The following is a 21,106-nucleotide window of genomic DNA, read 5'->3' on the forward strand; positions in this document are numbered from 1 at the left end:
AAGTTTATTGAATGGTTTGTGAGAGTTTGGAATGGTTTGAGTATGAGTTATGTGGTTTTGATAACCTTCTGTAGGTCTTCTGTAGAGCTTCTGTTTCTGTTCCTGCTCTGCTCTGTTCTGTACTGTAGCTGTTCTGGTACTGTTCTGTGACTGTTCTGTATGCTTATGTATGTGTTCTAATGGATGAGAGTGTAGCTTGGGAAAGTTTTCTAGCCTTGGAAAGAGGTGAATACAAGTGCAAAAGAGCTGAAAGAAGTAGCTGCTGAAGACTCAAGAGAAGACTAGAGTGAAGTGATAGTAGTGAGCTATGAAAGGTCACTGTAGTGGCTCTAGTGACTCTTCATATCAGACATACCTCTTGGGGGGGGGGGGGGTATCCATGAACTAAGAAGGATTATTGAGGGTGATTTTAGAGAGATTGTAGTGAGGATATGATGTATTATTGATGGAGTGAGAGAGAGAGAGTTAGAGATAGCTAATTCTATTGAAACAAAGTGATTGTATATGAGAGATTGAGAGAGAAGACTATGAAGATATTGAAGATAAATACTATGTGATGTATTTCCATTCAAAGATGGTGTATTCCTTTGCTTTCTTTGTTCTATTGATGGATTTTATGAAGATATTGAAGAATATGGTTGATTCTATTAAATCCGTGGGAGATCTACATGATGCTGCATGAAGATTTGTTGTGCCTAGTGTTCTTTTCTTCATTGTGATCATATGAAACATAATAAACAAGCTTGTTGATGTTACAAGATAGATTTTCTTGCGAGAGAATTCCCTTTTCCTTGGTGTTCCTCTTGGGGCTCCACTTTTGGTGGCTCCATTAGTATAGGTTGCACTTCTTCAAGAGGCTTTTAATTAGTGTACTAGAGCTTCTTTTGCTGGTTTGAGAGCTAAAAGATTGAACTTCTTTTGCTGGTTTGAGAGCTAAAAGATTGAGCTCTTTGCTAGGATTTATACTTTCTAGTATAGTGGTAGCTAACCCCAACAACAAAGCCTTGAGTTTCAATGTGTCCTTCGTGCTACGCATGTGGAAGCTACTAGGGTGGACTTTTGGTAGAAACATGATATCAATGAATTTGGTATTTTTTCAAAGGCTTGGGACTTTTAGTGCCAATACAACTCTTTATTATAACTTGAACACTATTCCTCAAAATTATGTGGTCAAACATTTGATAGATTTCTTTTTTGAAGCACTTTCCAATGATAGGTCACTTGATAGGTTTTTAAGACACTTATGTACATGTTATCCAAATCCCATACTCCCAAATTCATGAATATAAGTTTAGAGCTCTTATTACTAAGGTAATTGAGAGCTGAAAAGATGAGTGGATTGCTTCTTATCCATCTAGCCTCCAATCCTCACTAAGAGAGCTAAAGAAGGGCACCACCTAGCCAAATGAAGGATGGGCTAGGATATCCCTTTCCTTAGTGAATGGAAAGAACCAAAACACAACTTCACAAGAGAGAATTTGTAGCCCATCTTAAGGGAAATGAAGATGATGTAAGGTTAAGAGAGATGATGGCTCCTAATTTCTCCCATGAACATATATATAAAATGAGGGAATAAGGATTCCCCACCAATAGAGCATATGGAAAGTCTTACTTAATAAATTTAAGTATGAATGTAGAGAGATAATTAGAAGAGAGTACATATGAACTGGACACCATATGATCTAGATGTCATATTAGAATATGAGAGAGAGGGAGACAGATGGGAAGAGAGGGAGACAAGATGAGAAGAGGTAGAGGAAGCTTGCCATTATGTATTCATGGAATGTTATATAAAAAAAGAGACTCACTCGTAGCTTACCTCCAAGAGATGGAATAGTATGAGGGTGTTGCATAATGTGCTCTTAGTGGCTCCCCTTTGGGCTTGGTGATCTAGAGTGCTCTCATGTGCTTGTGGTTGTCCTTTTTTACATCTCCATGGGCACCTTATATAGCCTCCATGAGAGATTAGATTAAGCTAATGTTCTTTATTAACATAATCCTAGATTATATATGGCATCTTTGATAATATGGTGAATAGTGGATGAAAAGTCTCCACCTTGGTATTTATTATAATTTATTTACAAGAAGGATAAAATGGAAAGTTGATGTGATAAGGGTGAAAGAGAGAAGAAAATTGCATACACCCAGCAGTTTGCGCCTTCATAATTTCAAATCGGTGAAGAATATGAAAAAAATTTATTCTGTAACTTTGTAGACCAGATCAAAACTAGTTGGGCATCGTGAGAATTTTCTTGAAATTCAATTTCTCTTGGGATTTATTAAAATGATAAAAAATAGCTTCTAAAAATTACTTTGACTTTAATTCCTTATATATATATAAATATATATAAGCATGTGACAAAGGGGGTCCACGGTTATAAGCTTTTGTGTAACATTCAAATGACACCATGATGTGGACATTGACTTGTGTACAAGGGTGAGATGTCCTCTAATGATGGTGATGATAAATCCCAAATCTTGGTGATGTAGGTGGAATCCAAGTGTAGTTGGAGGTTAGTATTTTGAGAAAATCTATGCACCCACTCAACCCCTAGGTGTAATCTATTTCTACCTTCACTAAGATAATCCATCCCTTTTACCATTTACATTGACATCTCCTAAGAACTTGTTTCTCCACTTGCTAGAGTTATCATAACTGAGAAGCAATGTAGCATACCTAGTGCTTGAAGAGTAAACCCAAAGTGATAAGATGTAGGGTTTAAGCTATAGGTAAGGCTCTTGATAGGGGTTTTGGCCAAATTTTGTGGTAGAAATACGGTCTATAAAAAACCCGTATCATAAGCCCTCCCCTTAGGCTAGAGGCATTCATACCTCTAGCTTGCTAATGATGGTCCAATAGAGCAGGGAGGACTGCACCCCCTCATTGGTGGCTCTTTGTCGAATGACTGCTCTAAAGTGTCCCTAATTCTTTGAAAATAAGGCTTGAGTCACCATCCATTTACCCTTGTCTTGTGAACCCTCCCATCCATGTCACCTAGCTTATAGCTGCCATTTGGATATCTCCTTATGACCATGAATGGACCTTCCCTTTAGCATCCTTTCTGTTATCAAAGAAATTATCATAGTGTAGCACACATGATCCTTCCCTTATGTGCTTGCTAGCCAACTTCTTATTAAATGAATTCCTCCTCTCTTCAGCCTACATAGAATAGTGTTGGAATGTTGCTTCTCTGTCTAACTCCAGCCTCTCTAGATCCAAGATTGTTTCCTCTAACTTCTTATCTTGATTCTTCTCTTGACTGGATACTAAAACATGTAACTAGGCCAATTCTACCTCTATAGGAAGCAAAGCCTCTTGGCCATAAACAAGGTGAAATAGAGTATAGCCAAGTGAGGTTCTGAATGAAGTCTTGTAGGCCCAAAGAGCTGTACTCAATTTTTTATCCCGATACTTGGGGTGCATGTGCACTTGCTTGGTAATTATCTTACAAATCAGTCCATTCACCTTTTCGACCAAACCAAGATCTCGGTCAGAGATAATTTCTAAAGGTATGCCAAACCTACAACAAATATTTTCAAACACAAAATTTTCCACTTCTTGGGTTGTGATCCTACTAGTTGTTTGCTGAAGTCTCAGCCCACCTCGTCATGTAGTCCACACCCATTATGATGTATTCCTTGCCAGATAGAGTATTCCTTGCCAGATTGAGTTTACGGGAGTGGCCCTATTGCATCAATCCCCCATTTCTCAAATGGGCTATATGTAGTTATTGAATTTTGTTAGTCATGCACTAGCTCTCTTGGTTCGGCCTTTTGGCAATGGCAAGCATCACAAGTGCAGCACCAATGTTGCACATCTCGATGCAAACTAGGCTAGAAAAAATCGGCTTGGAGAATCTTTCTGCTAGTTATTTCTTGAGCAAAATATCCGCCACAAACCCCCTCATGGTAGCTCTTAATCACATCCATAATCTCCTTTGTTGTTGGCACCCTTCTAAGCACTGCATCCTTTCCTTTGCAATACAATACATAATTTATCAAGCGGTATTTAGTAGCCTTAGTAGCCAACCACCTTTTCTCACTCTTACTCATATGTGTAGGTGCCTCACCATGCTCAAGAAAATAAAGCACATCTTGTAGTCAAAACTTACCCTGAAACAAGGGGACCTTTATTGCAATGATGCCCACCATTACCTCTTTCAAAGTTTCAACTGCTAGAGCATCTGCGTCACTGTTTGTGTGCCTTGAATAGATTTGGGCTTTCTGTAGCTTCCTCATGAGAGTTTTAGCTTCTCTCATTTTCATGGCTAAGTTATCATTTTTACAAGCCCAAATTCCTTTCATTTGCTTAACAATTAGCATAGAATCCCCAAAAACATTAAGTTGACTAACACCATGTGAGAGACACCACCTAAAAGCAAGGCTTGATATTTTGCCTCATTGTTAGAATGGACATCCTCCAAGCTGATACCTTCTTCATGAAATTTGTCACCTTCGGGATTGAACACCACTATTCCTGCTACTGCTTTGTCTTTAATACACTTATAGGCCCCATCAAAGTAGAGGGCATGGGCATTCTCTACTCGTGTCGAGTCCTCAAGAGGAGGTGTCTCCTCTTTTACCTTTCCCTTCTATTTTTCCTTCTTTTGATGGCATCTATGAGTCAAAAAATCAGCTAGGCAGGCCCGAGTAGAGTCCTCCACCTTGAAGGTGTAGTCAAACTCTTGGAGTTGTATCACCCACTTAGCGATTCTGACTGAAACATCCATGTGTTGTCAGGCATAGGGAAAATGCTCTTATGTCGTGATCACTGCGAACGGCCTATGGAGAAGATAAGGATGAAACTTACTTACAACAAACATTAGAGACAAAACCATGACCTCCACCATCTTGTACCCTCATTCTGATGTTGTCATTACTCTACTAGAAAAGTAAACCGGCCTCATCAGGCCAGTTTTAGCATCCTTTTGTATTAGTGCTGCCCCTAAAACATCTACCCCAAAACTGGGTTGACAAAAAACTCTTGATTCCAGCAAGGCTATAAAATTATGGGAATGGTGCTGCAAGCCTTCTTCACCTTGTGAAAGCACCTTTCACTTTTGTCACTCCACAGGAGCTCCTTAGAGTGGGTCAACTTTTGCAGTGGAAACACTAATTAGGAGAGGAGACCAATGAACCGTCCCATATATCACACCTTCTGAATGAAAGAGGTTAGTTGCTTCACAGAAGATGGTGACGGTGCCGCCAATAGGACCTTAATTTTGTTTGGATCCACTTCAATGCCCCTCACACTTATGACATGCCCTAACAAAGTTACACTACTTTCTTCAATACAACACTTCTCATGGTTTAGCGACCCTCCCATTTGTGTGAGGTGGTTGAAACCTTCATCCACCTTCCCTAGATGTAGAGCCTTAGAACTATAAATACAAAAATTATCAATAAAGACCCTGATGGACTTGCCAAAATATGGCTGGAAGACATAATTCATGAATCGTTGGAAGGTAGTTGGGGCATTTGTTAATCCAAATGGCATTACTTTGTAAGAAAAACACCCCCAAGGCGTGATGAAGGTGGACTTTTGTTGATCCTCCTCAGCTATTCGGATCTGGAAATAACCCGAATACCCATCACAAACAATGTTCCTCTCATGCCCAGGCACCTCCTTAAGTATTTCATCTTGAAAGGGAAAAGGGAAGTGATCTCTCTTTGTCGCACCATTTAGCGGCTTGTATTCCACATAAATCTTTCATTTTCCATTCTTCTTGGGTGTCACTACTATAGGTGAAACCCATTCTGAGTCCCCTAATGGATGGATGAAGCATACCTTCAAAAGTCATTGCACCTCAGTGAGTAGAGCGTTTTGTTAAACTACTCCCAACCGTCGTAAACACTACGCCACTGGCCTTGCTCCATCTTTTAGATTAATGTGATGTTGTACTTCCGTCACACCTATGATGTGTTCATAATCAGAAATAAAAAGTTCAGAGTGTTTTATCACCACTTCCATGTAGGCTACCTTCTCCTTAGGTGATAGATCCTTAGCCAACATTTTTTCTAACCCCTCCTCGACCTTTGGAAGCTACTACGAAATTTCACTACTAGAAGGCCCTTTCAATGTAATCCCCATCACTTCTAGAGAGCTTTCTTCCTCCTCATTAGAAGACTCACCCTCTGTAATAGATGACCAATCCTCGATGGACCTCCATTAATCAACGGTGGTCTCTAACACAAGATCCTCTTGTCGGTCCTCCTTCATGTTGTAGATAGTGCTCTTTCATTTTTTCTGTAGCCCCTTCTGTGGCCTTAGCTCTAAAGCCCCTGTCTCCCAATCTTGTTTGGTTTTCATTCCCATTAGCCATGGTCACCCAAGAATGAGTGGAAGCCGTCCCCCTTCACTGGCATCATTACATGTCAAGCTCCAATTGCACTCCACACACCTTTATCTTGACTTTCTTTATAACTCCCAAATAATTCACTACTACATTGTTAGCCATTTTGGCCCCAAATTCAATAGTTTCACTTACCTCTAATCCCAAACAATGCATCAACTTTTCCGTCATGATACAAATTTCTGCACCTCCATCCACATATGTCTTTGATACTCTTTGTACATTGATTTTGGCTTCCACTAGAGGAACAATATATTTTGTCTTTCTAGACTTAATTGTATTCACGTGTCTATTCTTCATGGGTCTAATGCTTACCATCTTTAACCATTGTTGCCACACTATTGGAGATAGATGTAGTAATTGTGGCTATGAAATTTTTGGCCCTTGATTCCTCACATCAGCAAGCAAATCATAAGGTCTAGTATCTTTACCTACAAAAAAATCATCTAGCTCAATGCGTCGGTGTGAGTGAGCCCTCTGCTTTTTACTACCGCATGTCTTTGAAGCCTTAGAAGACTCTGCCTCTTCTTCCATATTTTCAACCTCCTTTGGTGGTGTAGGCTCCATCCTCTCAATTCTACAGGCTTTCTTCACTGGCATTTCTTCAACCTTTGCTACTTTGGCCTTCCCTTTGACATCACTCTCATCCAAGCTAATCATCCTAGCATCACAATTCTCTGGCGGCTAGACAAGCAAGGGCAACACATCTACAAGTGGTTGAGGATGCTGGAGAACTTGAACCGACAGTGGAGGCCCTAGATTTAGTGGAACAAGCCTCTCCCTAGGTGGTGTCACTTGTTGCCCCCTCCTCCTTGGTTCTCCCTAGGTGGTGTCACTTGTTGTCCCCTCCTTCTGGGTTGAAATCCATTGCCTGGGATGAGGAAAAAAGTACACACCATGTCCAGTCTCCCCACAATTATAGCAAACATACTCTCTTTCTTGTTTCCTTGGGTCTCGATTGCCTTCATTTGCGAGGGGAGGGGGCCACACTCCTTGTACTAAATTCACCGAAAGGCTTTCAAGTTTATTAGTAATGCATTGTAGGAGCTCTTCATGTGGCATTTCGGGTTTGGGTGGGGCCTCTGCTATTTCTCTAGGCCTTGGCATGGTTGGTAAAACCTGCATGGGCTCAAGTCTCCCCTTCAAATGGACTTGATACTTCAATTTTCTATCTTTCTCCCTAGCATAAGTGATTGATTCTTCATAGGATGTGGAAAACTTGCCTTTGACCTTCTCCCTTAGTAGAGGGTAGAGTCCGGTTAGAAAATAATATTTCTTAAGGAAATTAGATACTCTCTCTCCCTCGAAAGGAGATTGTCCATTTATCCCATAATTTTATAAACATGCCGTCATATGCTTGGTACTCCCCTGGTAAGGTTTGTGGCGAAGATCTAGGAGTTGTTTCCAAAGATCTTCAAGAGGATTTGTATCTTTGTACTCATGCAAGAATGCAGTCTTGAGATCCTCCCAGTTACCCCTTGTAGCCTTCGGGAGAGCTTGATACCACACTCGAGTATCACCCTTTATAACTAAAGAGAAGGCTCGTACTTTGGTTGCTTCATCATCCTGGTCTGTGACTAGGAAGGCCATTTCTAATTCATCTACAAAGTCTAGAGTTTTCTCCCCTTTGTGCCCTAGAAAATCCATGATAGGAAGATGTTGATCTAGCTCAATATAAAATAAAGATGAACATGTCTAGGCCCAAGTCATATCTTATTAAGGGTAGAATAAATGGATTCACAAATGCATTAATCTCAACAAGACGACGAGGGACTTATTCCCTTACGATATTTTAGAAACTGAGCTTTGTGCTAGCTATTATGTGCACGATTTGCCTAGCAAGAGGACAAATAGGTCCGTACAAATCCCTATGGTTCATGGGATGCACTTAGAGTAGAATGAATATGTGCACATTAAAGGAGATGTTATAATCCAAAATAGAAAATATTATGGGGTCAAGGGACAACAAGATCTCTCTCAACCTCTTAGCTCCAAAATAGAAGACGAACCTTTGCTGAAAATGTATCTTTCTACTAATGCAAACATCCATCCTCATTTTTTGAACCGATTTAAAGTTGTAAAAAATAATATTACTCATTTATGTATTAACTTCAAATTTCCACTACAAACTTTCATGAAGTGTGTTGCAAAAGCTCTGGCCTCTTAGATCCCATCACTCGAGAGATACGAAGGATTTGCTCACCAGTGATTAGTCTAGCTTTGTTGTGACTATCATCAGCCTTGTAAAGTTCATAGGCTTCGATAGCTACCTTCTCAATTACTTTGAGCCTTCTTGCTAGTAGTAGTTGAAGCGGAGCACCATATGTAGCCCCTCGCCAATACCGCACACCATTGATGTATAACTCCCCCTCCAAAAACTTGTTAATCCCTGAATTTAAAAGCACCTTTACCACTTGAAGATGAGGCTCCTTGCGGAGTGTCTTTATACTAGACACAAAGCACTCAACGCAATGCCTTAACCTAGAGACTTAATGAGAGCAAGATTTCTCTTGAAGTAAAGAATGGTATGTGTGATTAACTTTCTTTACCCGCATACATGCCATTTGTCAATAAAGATTCTTATTCTCTTGAGCTTCTTTTGGAGACCATGGCGGTAATCTTGAGAAATGAATCCCTTGGATAGGATTTGATGAAGATTCCTCCTTACTGATCCCTTGGCAAACACTCGTTGAAGAAGAGGACAACTCCTTAGATGTTTCTTCCTTCATAGAAATTGTAGAGCGTAGCTTGAGAAGTCATTAGCGGGACATCAAAATGAGAGCTAAAAAGATGAGTGGGTTGCCTCTTACCCGCCCAACCTCCAATCCTTATTAAGATAGCTAAACAAGGGCACCACCTAGCCAAAGTGAGGATGGGTTAGGACATCCCTTTCCTTAGTGAATGGAAAAAACCAAAACACAACTTCACAAGAGAGAATTTGTAGCCCATCTTAAGGGAAATGAAGATTATGTAAGGTTAAGAGAGGTGATGGCTCCTAATTTCTCCTATGAACATATATATAACATGAGAGAATAAGGATTCTCCACCAATAGAGCATATGGAAAGTCTTACTTAATAAGTTTAAGTATGAATGTAGAGAGATAATTAGAAGAGAGTACATATGATCGGGACACCATATGATCTAGATGTCATATTAGAATATGAGAGAGAGGGAGAGAGATAAGAAGAGAGGGAGACAAGAGAAGAAGAGGTAGAGGAAGCTTGCCATTATGTATTCATGGAATGCTATATAAAAAAAGAGACTCACTCATAGCTTACCTCCAAGATATGGACTAGCATGAGGGTGTTGCATAATGTGCACTTAGTGGCTCCCCTTTGGGCTTGGTGATCTAGAGTGCTCTCATGTGCTTTGTTATTCTTTACATCTCCATGGGCATCTTATATAGCCTCCATGAGAGATTAGATTAAGCTAATTTTCTTGATTAACATAATCCTAGATGATATATGGCATCTTTGATAATATGGAGAATAGTGAATAACAAGTGTCCACCTTGGTCATCATGTAAGAAGCCAAGGGTGGTGGTAGACAAGCTAGAGAAAGGGAGCTAGATTACAAGAGGTGGTTGCCCAAAATACATTATTATAATATATTTACAAGAAGGATAAAATGGGAAGTTGATGTGATAAGGGTGAAAGAGAGAAGAAAATTGTTTGCATGCCAGTAGTCTATACCTTCGTAATTTCAAATCGGTGAAGAATTTGAAAAAAAAAACTCTAAAACTTTGTAGATTATGCCGAAACCGGTTGGGCATCACAAGAATTTTCTTAAAATTTGATTTCTCCTAGGATTTATTAAAATTATTAAAAATGACTTCCAAAATCTACTTTGAATTTGATTCCTTATATATATATAAATACATATAAGCATGTGACAGAGGGGGTCCATGCTTGTAAGATTCTGTGTAAGATCCAAATGACACCATGATGTGGACATTGACTTGTATACAAGGGTGAGGTGTCCTTTAATTATGGTGATAGATCCCAAATCTTGGTGATGGAGGTGGAACCCAAGTGTAGTTGGAGGTTAGTCCTTTAAGAAAATCTATGTATCCACTCAACCCCTGGGTGTTATCCATTTCCACCTTCACTAAGATAACGTCCCTTTTACCCTTTACATTGACATCCCTCCTAAGAACTTGTTTCCCCACTTGCTAGAGTTATCATAACCGAGAAGCAATGTAGCATACCTAGTGCTTGAAGAGTAAACCCAAAGTGATAAGATGTAAGGTTTAAGTTATGGGTAAGGCTCTTGATAGGGGTTTTGGCCAAATTTTGTGGTAGAAATCCGGTTTGTAAAAAACCTAGACCAGTAATCACATATTTACAAATTCATAAATATGAGTTTAGAGCTCTTATTACCAAGGTAAACACATACTTCTAAATTCATGAGGATATGAGTTTAGAGCTATTATTACTTACTAAGGCAATCACATACTTACAATATACATGAGACTTGAATGGACTATCTTTGAAGAGAGTAGTTGCCAAGTCATTGGCTAGCTTTCCAAGCATTTTCATCATGAAATCTATCAATTGCACCTTTTTTCAAGTTGATAACCCCTATTAGGATTGTTGCAATAGTTTACTGTAGGCTTGTGCAAGTTTCCCTCAATTACTTGTTGATATGGGAAGCTCAACATGTGCGAGCATTGATGATGGATCTTTTGATTAGATAGATATGCATGTTTACATTTAGCACATTAATGGTCATTAGGGCTATCTCACAGACATTCACTGTTTGATTAACTAAATATGTCTATAATAGCTAGCATAATTATAGCACTAATTGATCAATATAGTCAATATGCACTATTTGACTCTGTAGGCCACTCTTCTTTATGTTGTATATTATCTATACTTTATGTACATTGTATTGGGAGAGAAAGAAGAATGAAAAACTAGCAAGAAAATGTTTTGGCCTCCATATGTTTTTTAATGTACTTTTTTGCATGTATTACATATATTTGACATGATAGCTCAAGCATCTCCCTATCTTGTTGTGACATGTTATTAGAACTATACCATTGTTAAAGAGTGTTTTAGAGGTTCGAATGAAGTAAAAGGAGGAGAATTTGAGTAAGCAAGCAATGCATAAGAATCTCTCCAATTCTCTTATTCTTTTTTCTAGATAATGCATATGGAGGTACATAAAGTAAGGTTATAGATGATAATTTTAGGGTATATTGCAATTTTGATTGTGTCGATAGTTAGTAGTATACATGTTACAGATTTCAAATCTATAATATTGAAGGTATTTTTCTTGTTATTTGGTACCTAGTTGTGTCATAATATCTAAGAGTAATGGAAAACCTATTATTCAGAAGCTAGACAAGAACTACTATCCATCATAGAAGTTCCACGTAATAAACTTCCTTATTGGAAAGAGCCTATACAAGTTTGTTACATGTGAAGAAAAGGAGACAAAGCGAAGTTGTAGAAGAGTTAAAGGCATGGAAAGAATGGAATGCACATGACAAAAAAGTGATGTGTTGATTGTTTGCAATGATCAATAACACTATATTGGGGCATATTAGAAATGTAAAGAGTTTACATATAGTTTGGGTGACTTTTGAAAATATTTTTCAATAAACATAAAGGCATGGAAGATTCAACTCAATAAAAGAGTTGAATACTTTGAAGAAAGGGAAGATTAAACTCAAATTTATTTCCTAAAAAGTAGTAATAAACTTGGTTTTTTCTAATCATCTTCTTTATTACTTTGGTATATTCAAGAATACACTAGTACATATATAAAAATGCAAACAAGACTAGGGTTTTCTCTAAAATTTGATGGAGGGGATAGAGAAAACTTAAGAAAGAGAGTCACACACACACACACACACACACATGCACACACACACAAAGTTGTTTTGATTATATTTGTTATAACGTCATCAATATATAATGGAATCTAAATCCAAAATAGAACTAGAGAGCTTGCATAAATGTTTTGTATTACCAATTATCCTTTTTCTATTGCCATAGAGAGAGAGAGAGAGAGAGAGAGAGAGAGAGAGAGAGAGAGAGAGAGAGAGAGAGAGAGAGAGAGAGAGAGAGAGAGAGAGAGAGAGAGAGAGAGAGAGAGAGAGAGAGAGAGAGAGTAGAAAGTTATATTAACGTCTACAAAAGGCCAAGTTGGCCTACGAGACCAAAAGGTTATATACAAAATGTCTAGGAAGTTTTCCAAGTCTCAGTAAAGCTACTATTTGGTGTTATGGTGAACTAGGTGAGTAGGTACAAAATGGTATACAGACTCAATACAATCTAGATGCACTTCAAGTGTAGTGTGGAACTGCTCATGGAGCGTGGTCATCTTAAGATGTCTCGCATGGGCCTGTCTAGCATTGAGAGGCTGAAGCGGCAAGGTATGGTTCTCCAGTGGTGTTGTAGTATCCATTGTATCTATAGGGGATGTCTCATGTGGGGGCATGGGCTTATTGGGTGTGGGCAGCGAGCTTTGCCTCTCTTCGTAGCTCTATCCAAGGTGACTCCTCGGGGTGGGGCCACTGGTCCATTGGCTGCAGTCCTCGTTGTAGAGGGGGTGGTCAAGGGTTTGTAGAACTCTTGGAGGGTGTGTTGTTGCGTGTTCTCGGTTGTTTGGTCTCGGCCCTGTAGAAGGTGGTCCCTATGTCGGTGTAGCTCCAGGGGGGAAGAAAAGATGAGAATTTGGAGGATTTGATAGTCAAGTGGAGAGGAGGAGGAGGAGGTGGTGGTGGTAAATGAAGTGATGGTGAAGGTGGTAGTAGTGGTGGGTGAGGTGATGATGGTGGTGCAAGTAAAAGTGAATATGGTTATAACTAAGGGTGGAAGAAGTGAATTATATGAAAAAAAGTGGAAATTTTTTTCTCGAAATATTTCCCAAAAAACCCACTTCTTACCCTTGCCCATAATCAAACAAGAGTCTCACAAAGCCCAAAGGATGTTGCATACTCAAGGGTATTGTGGGTGAAATTGATGTATGTGGTTACCAAAATCACCCACACAACCATTTTGATCATAGCTTGAGTTCCATTAAAATCAGGAAAGAAGAGAAAGAGACCCAAACATATATCTAGGTCAAGGACTAGGACAAATGAGGGGTTAAAGGCCACCTATGCCTAGTCACCTAAATTCACTTGTACATTGTACGACACATCTATACATTGCAAGTGGTGGGCACCCATCACTTTCACTTTATTATTTATTCTTTTAGTGGCAATAAAATAAGGGAAGGTAGGTCACACATTATAACTATTGGAGTTTTCACTTACTAGTCTCTCTCTTTCTTGCTTGAACCTCCATACTCTTAGTTCTACTCATGCTTTCACCTTTGCTCCACCTTTCAATTTGTATGAGAGCAGGAATTCAGGGAGCCTCATTGATAATTACATTTAGCCTATGAAAAGGCTTATTTCCTAGTTTTCATGGCAATCCACCCTTAATCCTTCCAAGGTATGCACTAGGTCTCAGCTTGCTCAAAGCTTCTTAGAGCTTGTTCTAGGGCTTTAGGGAGATTGATTGAGCATTGATTGAGGCTCTATTGTGTTTTTTGGTAGCTATATAATCCTAGAAGGCTACTAGTGTAATTCATGTTGCCAATATAGCACAACATGCTTGCCCAGAAATACTTATCCTAGCTGTCCAATAGCTCTTGCCTTACTCCTAGCACTTGGCAAGCTACTCGGTATCCATCCTGGCATTTCGTTGCTCACTATTGAGCATTCTTTGGAGAGATCTTGATCAGCCATTGATTGTGGAAATAGGGCAACCCTATTGTATTCGTTGTGGCACAACATACATTGAGCTCCATATTGGGTATGCGATGTCTCTAGGATGCTCTTTTGATGCTTGCATGTTATGCTGATGCCTTGAGAAGTTATTGTTGAGATGGAAATCTCAACAATTGCGGACATTGATGATGGATCACCTGGCTAGATGGGTCCGCACGCCTACAATTAGCACGTTGGTGGTCATTATGATACTCACATGGCCATTGTCTTATCACTTATTATATTTATTTTATTACACCTACCTACAGTTGGTAAAGACATAGCGTCAGTCGATTAGTGTAGTCGGTTATGCATTGTTTGACTTAGTAGGCCACTTTCCTTTATGTTGTATCTTATCTATACTTTTTGTACATTGTATAGTGTGTGGAAGAAGAAGAAGAAACCAGCAATAAAACGTTTTGATCTCCATCTCTCTTCTTGTGTTCTTGAGTGAGCTTCCTCTTGTGTGTACAGTGCGTGTTTGGTAAAGCAGCTCAAGCAAGTCTCCCCACCACACGATTCTTGACATGGAATCAGAGCCGCGCCATTGAGAGAGGCTGAATTCGAAGGCTGAAGTGAAGGAGAAGAAGTAAGATTCAAGCAAGCAAGCAACTGGTAAGAAGCTCTCCCATTCTTCCACTCTCTCTCTTGCCTGTGGAGGCACCAGAAGCAAGGTCGAGCGAAAATCTCAGATTGCTGTGAGATTTGGTGTGCAAGTAGATCACTGTATATTTTTTATATAAAGCCCTTGGGGCTAATCCGCAATTATTTTGGGCGTCTGAGGCCATTTCAGGCCCCGTTTTAGAGCCGCAAGGTTGCAGATAACAATTTCAGGGTACATTGTGATTTTAGCTGTATTGACCAAAAGTGGGTGCACAGGTTACAGATTACGAATCTGTAATTTTTGAGGTATTTGTAGGAAGCAAACATAATGATTATCTACAAACAGGTTGTAGATTACATGTACTTTTGAGCAATCAGTGAAAAATGTTGCTTAGTGTAGTGCTGTGCACGTGTTGTAAAAGATTGCAGAAGACTAGCTTGTTGTGTTGTATCCTTATTTGTGATAATGGCAGAGAACAGTGGAAATCCCATTATTGAGAAGCTCAACAAGAACAACTACTCTTCATGGAAGTTCGGTGTGACGAACTTTCTCATTGGAAAGGGCCTTTATGAATTTGTTTCAGGTGAAGAAAAGGAGCCAAAGCTAGGTATCCCTCCAAATGCAGATGAATTAAAAGCATGGAAAGAGTGGAATGCAAAAGATAAAAAGGTGATGTACTGGCTATTTGCAGTTATTGATAATACTATGCTGGGACATATCAGGAATGCAGAAACTTCACATGCAGCTTGGACAATTTTTGAGAGCATGTTTTCAGTAAATACAAAGGCACGAAAGATTCAACTCAAGCAAGAGTTGAATGTCTTGAAGAAAGGGAAAATGTCTATCAATGAGTATGTGTTGAAGGTGAGGAGCATTGCAAATGCTTTAGCAGCGATTGATGCAATGCCGAATGATGATGATTTGGTTTCATCCACTTTGAGTGGTCTTAACATTGAGAAGGCATGGAAATCATTTGTTACGTCAGTATATGTACGGAAGCCATTTCCAGATTTTGATGAATTGATCTCTCTCATGATTACTAAAGAGATCAATATGCAGGGTGATTTGTTTGAAAGAAATGGTGAACAGGTCCAAGCATTTTACTCGAGTTCAGGAAGGGGACGTGGTAGATCCTCTTCGAGAGGCTGTGGTATGGGACGTGCTGGCAATAACCAGCAAAACAAGTTCAATCAACAGTTTGGTGAAATGCAAGTTTCTGGAGGTAGAGGAAACTTTAGAGGCAGGGAGAGCTCTAGAGGAAGAGGTTGATGGCAGAATAGAGGTTTTGGAATTTCTTTTATTGTTTGCCATTATTGTGGCAAAACATGCCATATTGCAGCCCATTGCTATGCAAAGAAGGATGATATTCGCAATGGTAAATTGCAACAAGGAAACTATGCATCATCTTCATAATAGAATGAAGACAAAAATGAGCGCCTGTTTGTTATGCAACATATGATGAATGCAGTTACAGGAAAGGGGACACATGATGATGTATGGTATGTCGATTCAGGTGCATCTAATCATATGACCAGTCATGTTGAATGGTTTGGAGAGATGTAGGACCTACAAAACCCAGGTTATGTGCAGATGGGTGATGATTCATGCCACCCAATTTCACACATTGGAAAGGTTCCCTTATCATTGTATGATGGACAGACAAAGAGTCTGACAGATATATTACATGTGCCATCAATTACAAAGAATCTAGTATCTGTTGGCCAAATGGTAGAGCATGGGTTGCAGGTCCGATTCAATGCAAAAGGTTGTTTTGTAGAAGACTTTAATGATAAGTGCAGGTTGGTCACAAAAGGAAGTAGAGTTAGCCGAATGTTCACTCTAGATGCTGGAATTCTTGCAATGGATGCTTCTATGTATGCTAAAGGAAAAGGAGTAGTTGTAGATATTGAAATATGGCATAAACATATTGGACATGCAAATGTGCAAAGGCTAAAATTAATGCAGTCCAAAGGATTGATTACAGGGTTGCCTTCTTTTAGAGTTGCAAAATTGCATAAAGTCTGTGAAACATGCCGGTTTGGTAAGCAAGCAAGACAACCCTTCTTGCATGATGATAGAGAAGTGAGTAGAAAAATACTTGATGTAGTGCATACAGATGTTTGGGGGCCTACACAGAATGTATCTCTTGGTGGCAGCAAATACTTTGTCACATTTATTGATGACTGTTCAAGGAAGTTATGGGTATACTTCATGAAGGAAAAAAGTGATGTGCTTGAGCACTTCAAATCTTTTAAGGCAGCTTTTGAAATGGAAAGATGCTTAAAAGTAAAGTTCTTGAGATCAGAGGGAGGGGGAGAGTACCTCTCTAATGAGTTCAGTGGCTTCTTGAGCACTCATGGGATAAAGAGGCAATTTACTTGTAGGTATATATCCGACAGCAAAATGGTGTTGCAGAAAGAAAAAACATGCATATTGCATAAGTTGCACGAACATTAATGGCTGAAAAGAATATGTCCAAACATTTTTGGTTTGAGGCTGTCCATACTGTTGTTTACATTATGAACAGAACTCCCACAGCTGTAGTTTATGGGATGACTCTTGAAGAATGCTTTACTGGCAAGAAGCTTGATGTATCGCACTTGAAGGTATTTGGCTGTGTTGCATACGTTCATGTGCCAGATGAGCTATGAAGGAAGCTTGATCCAAAGGTAGAAAAATGTGTTTTTATTGGATACTTTTTAGAATAGAAAGGGTATCACTGTTATAACCCTGTCACATGTGAGTTCAAAGTGAGCATGGATGTTATCTTTGATGAGATGGGAAGTTGGTATACACCTGCTGGTGATGTTTTGGATGATGATAATGATCAGGATAGCTATGTGCAGAAAGATAAACAAGAATCACGAGTCTTAGTGGACTAAAAACATCATCTAGTACTACACCTACAGTGAGCCCTTAGTCTGGGAGACTAAGGAGTAGCCCCACACCTTCAAGTGGATCTATAAGTGTTGCAGGGAAGAACAAAGGAAAGAAGAAAGTGTTGGATGGTAATGATGCATCTACCAGTCATTTGGGATTTGATGGAGATTCTAGTGGTTCGGAGAGTTTGGATGAAGAGCTTGGCATTCCTTCAGTCAGGATGCCAGGTGTACAGAGAGCTCATAGTAATGTAAAGGCTCCATTGAGTGATCCGGTGGTACGCAGATCTAGCACGGTCAGATACCCTATTAAAAGATTTGGTTTTGAAGGTTATGCAGCTCACCACTATGCTTATATGGTGAAACTACTTGAGGATGTTGAGCCCAGATGCTGTTGGTCATGCTCATTGGGATGCCGCAATGGATGAGGAGATGGCTGCATTAGAAGCCAATAAGACTTGGGATTTGGTACCCTTACCTAAGGGTAAGAAAGCTATTGGCTGTAAGTGGGTTTACAAAGTCAAGCATAATGCAGATGGTTTAGTTAGCAGGTATAAGGCTAGGCTGGTTGCAAAAGGCTATGCTCAAACATATGGCATAGATTATGAAGAGACATTCAGTCCAGTTGCTAGGATGGCAACTGTTAGGTGTGTGATTGCCTTGGCAGCAGCCAAAGGTTGGATTCTGTAGCAAATGGATGTTAAGAATGCTTTCTTGCATGGTGAATTGCAAGAAGAAGTGTATATGGAGCAGCTAGCAGGTTGAGGATTTAGAGCATCCCACATATGTGTGCAGGTTAAAGAAGGTGCTCTATGGGCTCAAGCAAGCACCTAGAGCATGGTTTGACAAGATTGGAGAGTATCTTGTCAATATTGGATTTTGTATTTCTGATACTGATCACTCACTTTATGTGAGAAAGGGAGATGCAGGTTTGGTCATCATAGTCATCTATGTGGATGACTTGATTATTATAGGTGACAATGATAATGGGATTGCTGAAGTTAAGGACTTCTTGAAGAAGAAGTTTGAGATGAAATATTTGGGTGAGCTAAGATACTTTCTTGGTATTGAGATGAATAGATGTGATGACGGTATATGGCTATCCCAAAGGAAGTATGGCTTGGATATGTTATCTAAGTATGGTATGACAGCATGTAAGCCTCTTTCAGTACCATTGGAGCAATATGTGAAGTTAAGTGTTGATGTTGGAGATGAGATAGGAGAGCCTACTATGTTCAGGAAGATAGTAGGGAGTTTGATTTACATGACTATCACAAGGCTAGACTTGAGCTATGCTATTGGCCTTGTCATTCAGTTTATGCAGATGCTTAGAAAGCCTCATTTGGATGCAGTTAGACGTATATTGAGATATGTGAAGTCCACTTTACATTATGGACTTTTTTATGAGGCAGGTAAGGACATACAGGTCTTTGGATACACAGATGCAGATTGGGCTGGTAGTATGTCAGACAAAAGATCTACAAGTGGATTCATGTTTTCCCTTGGTAGTGCAGTAGTTACATGGAGCAGCAAAAAGTAACCTACAGTTGCTTTATCAAGTACAAAGGCTGAGTACAGAGGTGTTGCTATGGCAACATGTGAGGTGGTATGGTTGCAAAAGTTATTAGGTGATTTAGATGTGTAGGGAGATGGTCCACTTGTCATTCATTGTGACAACATGAGTAGCATACAGTTAGCTAGAAATCTAGTGTTCCATGGTAGGACAAAACACATTGAGGTGCACTACCACTTTGTGAGAGAGAAGGTACTTGCAAGAGAGATTGACTTGATATATGTCAGTACATAGGATTAGATAGCTGACATTTTCACAAAGGAATTGGATGCAGAGAAGCTTCGAAAGTTCTGAAGCTTACTTGGAGTTGCAGAGATAGAGTTGAGCTTGAGGGGGAGCATTGAGATGGCAAGCTCAACACGTGCGGATATTGATGATGGACCACCTAGCTAGATGGGTCCGCACGTCTACACTTAGCATGTTGGTGGTCATTATGATACTCACATGGCCACTGACTTATCACTTATTATATTTATTTTGTTATACCTATCTACAGCTGGCAAAGACATAGTGTCAGTCGATTAGTGTAGTCATTTATGCACTGTTTGACTTAGTAGGCCACTTTCCTTTATGTTGTATCTTATCTATACTTTGTGTACATTGTATAGTGTATGGAAGAAGAAGAAGAAACCAACAAGAAAACGTTTTGGCCTCCATCTCTCTTCTTGTGTTCTTGAGTGAGCTTCCTCTTGTGTGTACAGTGTGTGTTTGGTGCAGCAGCTCAAGCAAGTCTCCCCACCATGCGATTCTTGACAGTTATTTGGATTGGATACAACTTATTTAGCTAAGTTTTAACAAGGTTTATTGCTATAATATAGTATGGACAACAAGTATACACCATTGAGACAAAACTTGAGCCTACAATCATTGAAGTGCAACAACATGAGGTATTTTCTAGTCACACACACACACACACACACATACACACGCGCGCGCGCGCACACGAGTTATTAACTTAGAAGAAAGAAACTGAGTAACCACATCCTTGCAATATTTCTCAAGCAAAAAGGGGCATTCCAACAAAGACGAAGAAGAAGATAGAGCCATCCAATGTTAATAAGCAATAACCCAAGGTAGTTATTGGTCCATCTAAATGTTCCAAGTCTCCCAAAACCAAAGAACCTTTCTAGCAAAGAAAAAATAAAAAATTATCATTAGTAACATGTATAGCCACTCATTTCAAAAAGAAAAATCCACAAGAAATAAGCAAGAAAACATTAAAACATGAATGACCTCCCTTTGAAAGTTGTGACTGCTAAGTTTGAATAATCCATTGAGTTTGTAGATAGTATTTCTAAGACCAAAGTGGAACCGATAGAATCATAGCCTTTGAGTGTGACAAAATCAATCACTTTTGCTAAGAAGAAGGCCTTTCATGTTTCAAGATTATAAGTGGATGTAATCTCTACTACAAAGAGCACAATGAACTAACAATTTGTAAGACATGTTATTCTTGATCAAAAGATTTAGTAATTTTGAAGCCTAAGCTGATCAATAGATCCCTTGTAGAGATGGCGTGAAAGAAGATCAACTGGTAATGAAATTTTTTCCACAACCAAAGATGCCTGATAAATCACGGTACATTTGAGAATCTAAATGTTCCTACTAACCCAACCCACCAATTAGACCAACCTACATAGATTGGAACCTAAAACACTCTAGATGAGGTTACCCAGACCTATCTATAAATATATCCCACTACTCTTATACCCCCTTTTAATCTTAAACCTTTGTTGGTATACCAACACCTTAGCAATGTGGTTGTTGATATGGACAAATAATATATTTTATTAAATCATGTTAGTTGCTTCAATTTATCATGAGTGTAGAATACCAAGTGAATGTAGCGTAATAGTAGGTAGCACAACAATGAAAAATCAAAGCTTGAAGATGAGACCGATAACAATAAAAGATTTATTCTAAGCTAC

This window comes from Lygodium microphyllum, chromosome 4 (genome assembly GCF_053477565.2).
Source record: "Lygodium microphyllum isolate KBCC chromosome 4, Lygodium_microphyllum_v1.1.10, whole genome shotgun sequence".
NCBI classification, from domain to species: Eukaryota; Viridiplantae; Streptophyta; class Polypodiopsida; order Schizaeales; family Lygodiaceae; genus Lygodium; species Lygodium microphyllum.